Genomic DNA, 6,542 nt, shown 5'->3' with positions numbered 1-6,542 from the left:
GGGGGGGGGGCACTGTGGAGGGCACTTGATTCAGTCAAATTATGCACACACATACACACAAAATTCCTCCACAGCTGTGTGTTCTTACCATGTCACGTGTGAGGAGTCAAACTTTATGGATTAAAAGAGACAGATTCCAGTGAACAAAGTTGAAATTACTATTTCATTTCCCTTCATAAATGAAATTAGCAGGCCCCAGTGATCACAGGCAATATCTCTTTGTTGTCAGCAGACTGGCAGAGTGTGGCCCAAGTGTTTACTGCTGGCTGTGAAATTGGATTTGCTCATGTTTCTGTGACCACACTCAATCAGTGCATAATCAGCCCGGTGTAGGCAGAAATTGACCCTATTATCCACTGGAAGACCAACCAGCACCAAAAACAACACAAACAACAGCAACCCATTGGACCAGTGGTCATTCCCACCATCAGTACAAACAGTCTGGATCAACGGATGGATATGCCTGTGTTAAAACCTGGCATCTGGACACGTCATCACTGAGTGTTAGATAAGACTCATAGACATCCCAATGCTCCACGAAGTAAATACTATTCAACTACTTGTACATTTCTATTCCCAACTTGTATTTATGTTTGTAAATTACAAACTTATATAAAGCTTTTCATTTGTTTCCCTATCTTTTTGTTTAAAGGTCCCATGACATAAAAATGTCCCTTTATGAGATTTTTTAATTAATATGAGTTCTCCCAGCCGTCCTATGGTCCCCCAGTGGCTAGAAATGGCGATAGGTGGAAAACAAAAGCTAAAGACTCAGAAATGGCACAAACTAAGGAAAGCTCATCGTGGGACTGGCTCTAGTGGCTGGACTTCTGCACCAAGGCTCAGATTTGGTTATGTCCACCTCGACTCCTTTGGGGGAAGAGTCCGTAAAGGACTGCTGCTGTAAAAACAGTAGGTGTCTTTGGGAATAATTGACCCTTTCAAATGAGTCCTATTTTAGGTGTTGACCCCTGACCCCAATTAAATCCGAAGAGTCAGTGAGATGGTTTAATATGTTTCTTGTCGCAATGTATTGATTTTTTAAGACAAACCTTGACTGCATCTATTCACAATCACATGTCTCTTAATTTTCAAATGGCCCTGGTTATTATGAACAAGAACAGGTAAAATACAATCCAAATTTAATTTTAGAGGCAGATTAATAGAAGTAGGCATAGTTATTTTAGGCAAGTGTGAGGACCATATTTTGTGGAACATTGTCGAAAATCATCACGTTAAGGGCTAAATGCTTGATAAATGCTTGATGATTTACTTGCCAGTGGTGCAACATAAGTGTAACAGATACAACTTCCTTTGATAATAATAATGATGATAAAATACAAAAAAAAAAACTGTTGGATGACCGGGATGCCTGGATCCGACAAGGATGTAACACATGACCCGGAAGTATCAGATAATGCTGATTAAAAAAGGCTAATTCTGGAAAGGGTTACAAAACATTGAATGTTAGAATGCTTGACGTTCTTAAGACCCGGTGTGTCTTTTGTGAATAATTTAATCTGTTTATGCTGGTACAGGGACTTTTATTAACTTTTTATTAAGGGAGGTTTTTAGTGACATGTCTGTCCTTTTGGACAGCAATTCTTCAGAACCAAGATCATATTCTTTTATGAAAGACATTAAAAGTAACCCTGGCTTTATTATGACATAGTCCAATAGACATATTGCAATCAAATTTCCAGAGCACATTCATGCCCCCCGGGGGATAAACCATGCTCCTTCCAGACAAACTTTAAATGTTTGGTAATGTAATTCATTTCACTAAGGGCCACACTGGAAAAGGGCCAGACATGTGCAGTTTGTTGACATGCTTTTATTTTGGAAAAGTCATACCTTTGATTCTATTATATTATGTCTCACTCTGATTAATCACAAATAAAGTTCAGCTGTTCCAGGAGGATTTTCCTGACATTTCCTTAGTTGTATCTCAGAGCAAAAGCCAGGGACCGCAGACAACTTCTAAACCATCAGAGGGATCTCATTGTTGAAAGATATCAGTCAGGAGAAGGGTACAAAAGAATTTCCAAAGCATGAAATATACCATGGAACACAGTGAAGACAGTCATCACCAAGTGGAGAAAATATGGCACAACAGAGACATTACCAAGAACTGGGTGTCCCTCCAAAATGAGACAAAAGACAAAAAAAAAACAAGGAAAGCTGCTCAGGGAGGCTTCCAAGAGGCCTAGAGACACATTAAAGGAGCAAGTACTGGCTTTGTGCTACATGCGACAACAATCTCCCGTTTTCTTCATATGAATGGGCTTTGGGGTAGGGGGGCAAGACCGTAGCCTTTTCTTATAAAGAAAAACATCCAAGCCCGGCTGAAGTTTCCCAAAAGCATGTTGGGAAAATGTGTTCTGGTCTGATGAAGCCAAGGTTGAACGTTTTGACCATAATTCTAAAAGATATGTTTGAAGCAAAAACAACACTGCACATCCCCCAAAGAACACATACCCAAAGTGAAGCATGGTGGGGCAGTATCATGCTCGGGGGCTGTTTTTCTTCAGCTGGACCCGGGGCCTTAGTCAGGGTGGAGGGAATTAGCAACAGTTCCAAATACCAGGCAATTTTGGCCCAAAACCTTCTGGTTTCTGTTAGAAAGCTGAAGATGAAGAGGACGTTCATCAACGACCCAAAGCACACATCCACATCCTCAAAAGCATGGCTTCACCAAAAGAAGATGAAGGTTTTGGACTGGCCCGGCCAGAGCCCAGACCTGGATCCAGTTGAACATCTGTGGGGTGATCTTAAGAGGGCTGTGCACAGGAGATGTCCTCGCAATATGACAAATACGATTTGGAGCACTTTTGCAAAGAAGAGTGGGCAAATATTGCCACGTCAAGATATGTCACGCTAATAGACTCCGACCCAAAAAGACGTGGTGTAAAAAAAAAAAATCATAAGGTACTTCAACAAAGTATTAGTTTAAGGGTGTGCACACTTATGCAACCAGGTTAATGTACATTTTTATTCCCCCCCCCGCCCCTCCTCAAAGATTTCATTTGTTTTTCAATTGAATTGTTCACATTATAGGTGGAAAAAGTTCTGACATGATTTATCTTGGTCTCAGTTTTTCACAAAAACCTGCCATTTCAACAGGTGTGTGTGAACTTTTATATCCGCTCTAGCTAAATCATTAGTGCGTAATTGTTGATTGGCTGTTCTGTTGAACATTTTCACGTTATGATGACATTAATGAACTTTGGAGGGCTTTGGTCTGGACTGAAGATCAATGTGTGATTTATTATGTAATGGGTAATAGGGAGATATTTTCTAGTGCACATTTTTGTTAAAGTGAGTGACAAGCATGGCAGACTGCGAGGCGACAGAGTGCTGCCTTTGTGTGTCACAGGAGCATAATGTCATTTCCATGGCTACCAGCTGTCACCGTCATACAATGACGTGCATACTTTATTAGTGATGGCTGAAGGAAGATGTCATTTTTTAAGTTATTGAAGAGAAAACAGAACAGAGAGATACCCATTCAACCTGTGAGCTCACACCTCATGCTGTCTGGTTGAATGTGTGTGGTGTCAGTTGGGGGGGAGGGGGTCTGGTGATGTTCCATCATTTTCTTTTTCTTTATTGTCAACAAATCTCAATATCAGACCAAAGCCACCAATAATGTCCTACTAACTAAAGTACTGTATGTGTGTGTGTGAGTATAACACAACTGTAACTACTCTTACGAGCTAGTTCCTTGGTTCTAAAAGCCCAAGTTAGTTAGTTAGTTAGTTTTTTTTTAAACTTAATCCAACACATACCTCCCTGCTGTCCCAACCACTCCCTATAGCTTCAAAAGTAGATACATCCGCTGCTGAAAATAGTTCCCCAAAAATGCACTTTTTCCTCCTTTGTTTGATAAAAACCACAGTGATTAGCTGTTTAAAGGAATTACCGAGCCTTTAAAAACAATGACATTGAATTTGTTACCCGAGTATCACAGACATGGTAGGAAAGTCAAAGTATACAGATGTGTTGTTGGTTTTGGTCTTTAAATGGAATCTGTTGACAATAGGAACACATTTAGAATAATATACCAGTTTTTTTGCCAACTTATTATAACCTCTGACCTTATTTCCAATTCAGAAATTAACCTTTCTTCTGTGTTCTATGTCTTCTTTTGGTTCCTGACTGTTCTGACCCTGCAGATGTATTGATTGAGGTGTGTGTGTGTGTGTGTGTGTTTGTGTGTGTGTATTTGTCCCCCCCGCCACCCATTGGCTGTTCTAACAAGGCATCATAGACCAGACATTTCAATGCAAACCAAATGCATTTTTTTCTACAATTCCTGGGTTTTTGGGACTAAAGTGAACCTGATGCAGCAGAATAACCTTCAGCTTCTCTCCCAGCATTCTGGCTTTATTGTGACCAAATATGCTTTATGGATACAGAGGAAGATTAAGTGCAGTTTGGAGCAAAGGACAGAGGCTCCTTCTGTCAAATAAAGGCTGTGGCAAGGCAAAAGAAAAAGGGGGGTGGGGTCCATTTATAGATAAGATTCATTCTTCTGCAGAAAAAATAAAGACTAGGAACTTCTTTTTCTTCTTTTCTGCCCAATAATCAGATGCAGGGAGGTGGTGGTGGTGTGTGTGGGGGGGGGGGGGGGGGGGGGGGGGGGGGGGGGGGGGGGGGGGGGGAGAATAACGCAGTGTTGTCTGTCTTCCTCCCTCTGCAAGGACATTACATTATGTTCTCAATAATTCAGAGGGGGCCTTTTGTCAGAACACCCCTGGTGGCACCCTGAGTCCAAGTCACCTGAATAATCCTAACACCCATCCCTCTTGCTTCACCTACCAAACCCCCGGCTTTACTTTGACCTTCAGCTCTCTTCCAAACACACACGCATTCTCCCTTCAAACCCTCTGCGTGTGCATTGCGAGGCTTTGCAATTCACCGAGGGCATGCACGCAGGCTACCACCCCGTTCTTACTCCAACTCGCTTGGTCAGTGTCTCTCAGCATCAAATTCAGACACAGAAAACGTTCAGCGTCTGTGTAGAACGCACCGGGCAGAGCAGCAGCTCCACCTCGGCGCTGGGAGATAAGGTAGTATTAAAGGTTAGTCAAGACCACACCCCCAGCCTCCACTTTGCTCCACCTCTCTTCCTCAAAAGCTCTAGACTCAGTAATGGCACATACTAAGGAAAGCTCATTGTGGGACTGGCTCTAGTGGCTGGAATTCTGCACCAAGGCTGGAATCTAGTGAAAGAGACTTGTCAGCATTACAGTATTAGGGGACCACTAAGGTCTATATAAAAGAGACTTCAGATACAGTTAGGGGACCACTAAGGTCTATTAAAAGAGACTTCAGATACAGTTAGGGGACCATAAGGTCTATATAGAGAATCAGATACAGTATAGGGGACCACTAGGTCTATATAAAAGAGACTTCAGATACAGTATTGGGGACCACTAAGGTCTATATATAAAGAGGACTTCAGATACAGTATTAGGGGACCACTAAGGTCTATATAAAGAGATTCAGATACAGTATTAGGGACGACATAAGGTTATATAAAAGAGACTTCAGTACAGTTTAGGGACCACTAGGTCTATATAAAGAGACTTCAGATACAGTATAGGGGACCACTAATGGTCTATATAAAGGACTTCAGATTACAGTATATGGACCACTAAGGCTATATAAAAGAGACTTCAGATACAGTATTAGGGACCACTAAGGTCTATATAACAAAGAACACAGGACTTTCACCCAGTAGACCGGGATTGATGTCCTGTTCTTGTCGCATGTGTCACTGAAATGTACATTTTGTAACCCCCCCACCATCTTTTTCTAAACCTAACTGTCCTGTGTTTATGTCCCATGTCAGTTAAACGTACTTTCGAACCCAGAGCGTCAAAAAGTGACGCCAAGAGTCCGGACCAAGCACGTCTGAATATGGCGCTAACGGAGACTTTTAGCATCAGTGACAAACACCAAAGGCACCTGACCAAGCGTCAGGAGATCGGGTGGATGGGTGGGTCATGAAACACACAGCCTTCAAGCCAGGGAGCAGACTTGGGGTCCCGGGGAAAAACACAAGAATTTCACCAAGATCCCGGGAGAGCTACTTAAGGGGGCCGGTGTTTTATTCAAATCGCAATCTTTTTTTCTAATCTTAACTAGAGGTTTCTGCGTCGTCACTGCAGGACGGTCACCTTTTATTTTTTACCAGTTAAGACCACGAAACGTTACTGTCACGTCACCAGTTGTCACGCAGCCAGCTGGCAATACCACTGTGTGTGTGTTTGTGTGTTAGAGATATTATTTCAACATTGATATTTGAGAATAGACATTGTCTTACATCGTTATATCTTGAAATGACATAAGTGTCTTTTCCTGGTTTTAAAGGCTGCATTACAGTAACGTGATGTCATTTTCTGAACTTGCCAGACTGTTGTAACTGTTCTACTATTTGCCTTTACCCAATTAGTCATTGTATCCAGTCACTGATTATTTAACTCAACTCTCATTTAGTGAAAGCACCAATAGTCAACAACACTACAATTTAATAT

At 41.8% G+C, this 6,542-nt stretch overlaps 1 protein-coding gene and 1 long non-coding RNA gene across 10 annotated transcripts in view; one reads left to right on the top strand and one right to left on the bottom strand.

Annotated features, from left to right (window-relative positions):
• The window catches only part of adgrb1a (adhesion G protein-coupled receptor B1a), a 196,687-nt gene that overhangs the window by 104,092 nt on the left and 86,053 nt on the right, over nucleotides 1–6,542 (bottom strand). The gene's annotated exons all lie outside the window — the stretch shown is intronic.
• The window catches only part of LOC116690627 (uncharacterized), a 23,729-nt gene continuing 23,000 nt past the window's right edge, over nucleotides 5,814–6,542 (top strand). Inside the window, exon 1 of the long non-coding RNA XR_004332315.1 lies at nucleotides 5,814–5,832. This is a non-coding gene — a long non-coding RNA (uncharacterized LOC116690627). The remainder of the gene's footprint in view (nucleotides 5,833–6,542) is intronic.

This window comes from Etheostoma spectabile, chromosome 6 (assembly GCF_008692095.1).
Source record: "Etheostoma spectabile isolate EspeVRDwgs_2016 chromosome 6, UIUC_Espe_1.0, whole genome shotgun sequence".
Lineage (NCBI taxonomy): Eukaryota > Metazoa > Chordata > Actinopteri > Perciformes > Percidae > Etheostoma > Etheostoma spectabile.
This window is presented reverse-complemented; position numbering and strand designations above follow the sequence as displayed.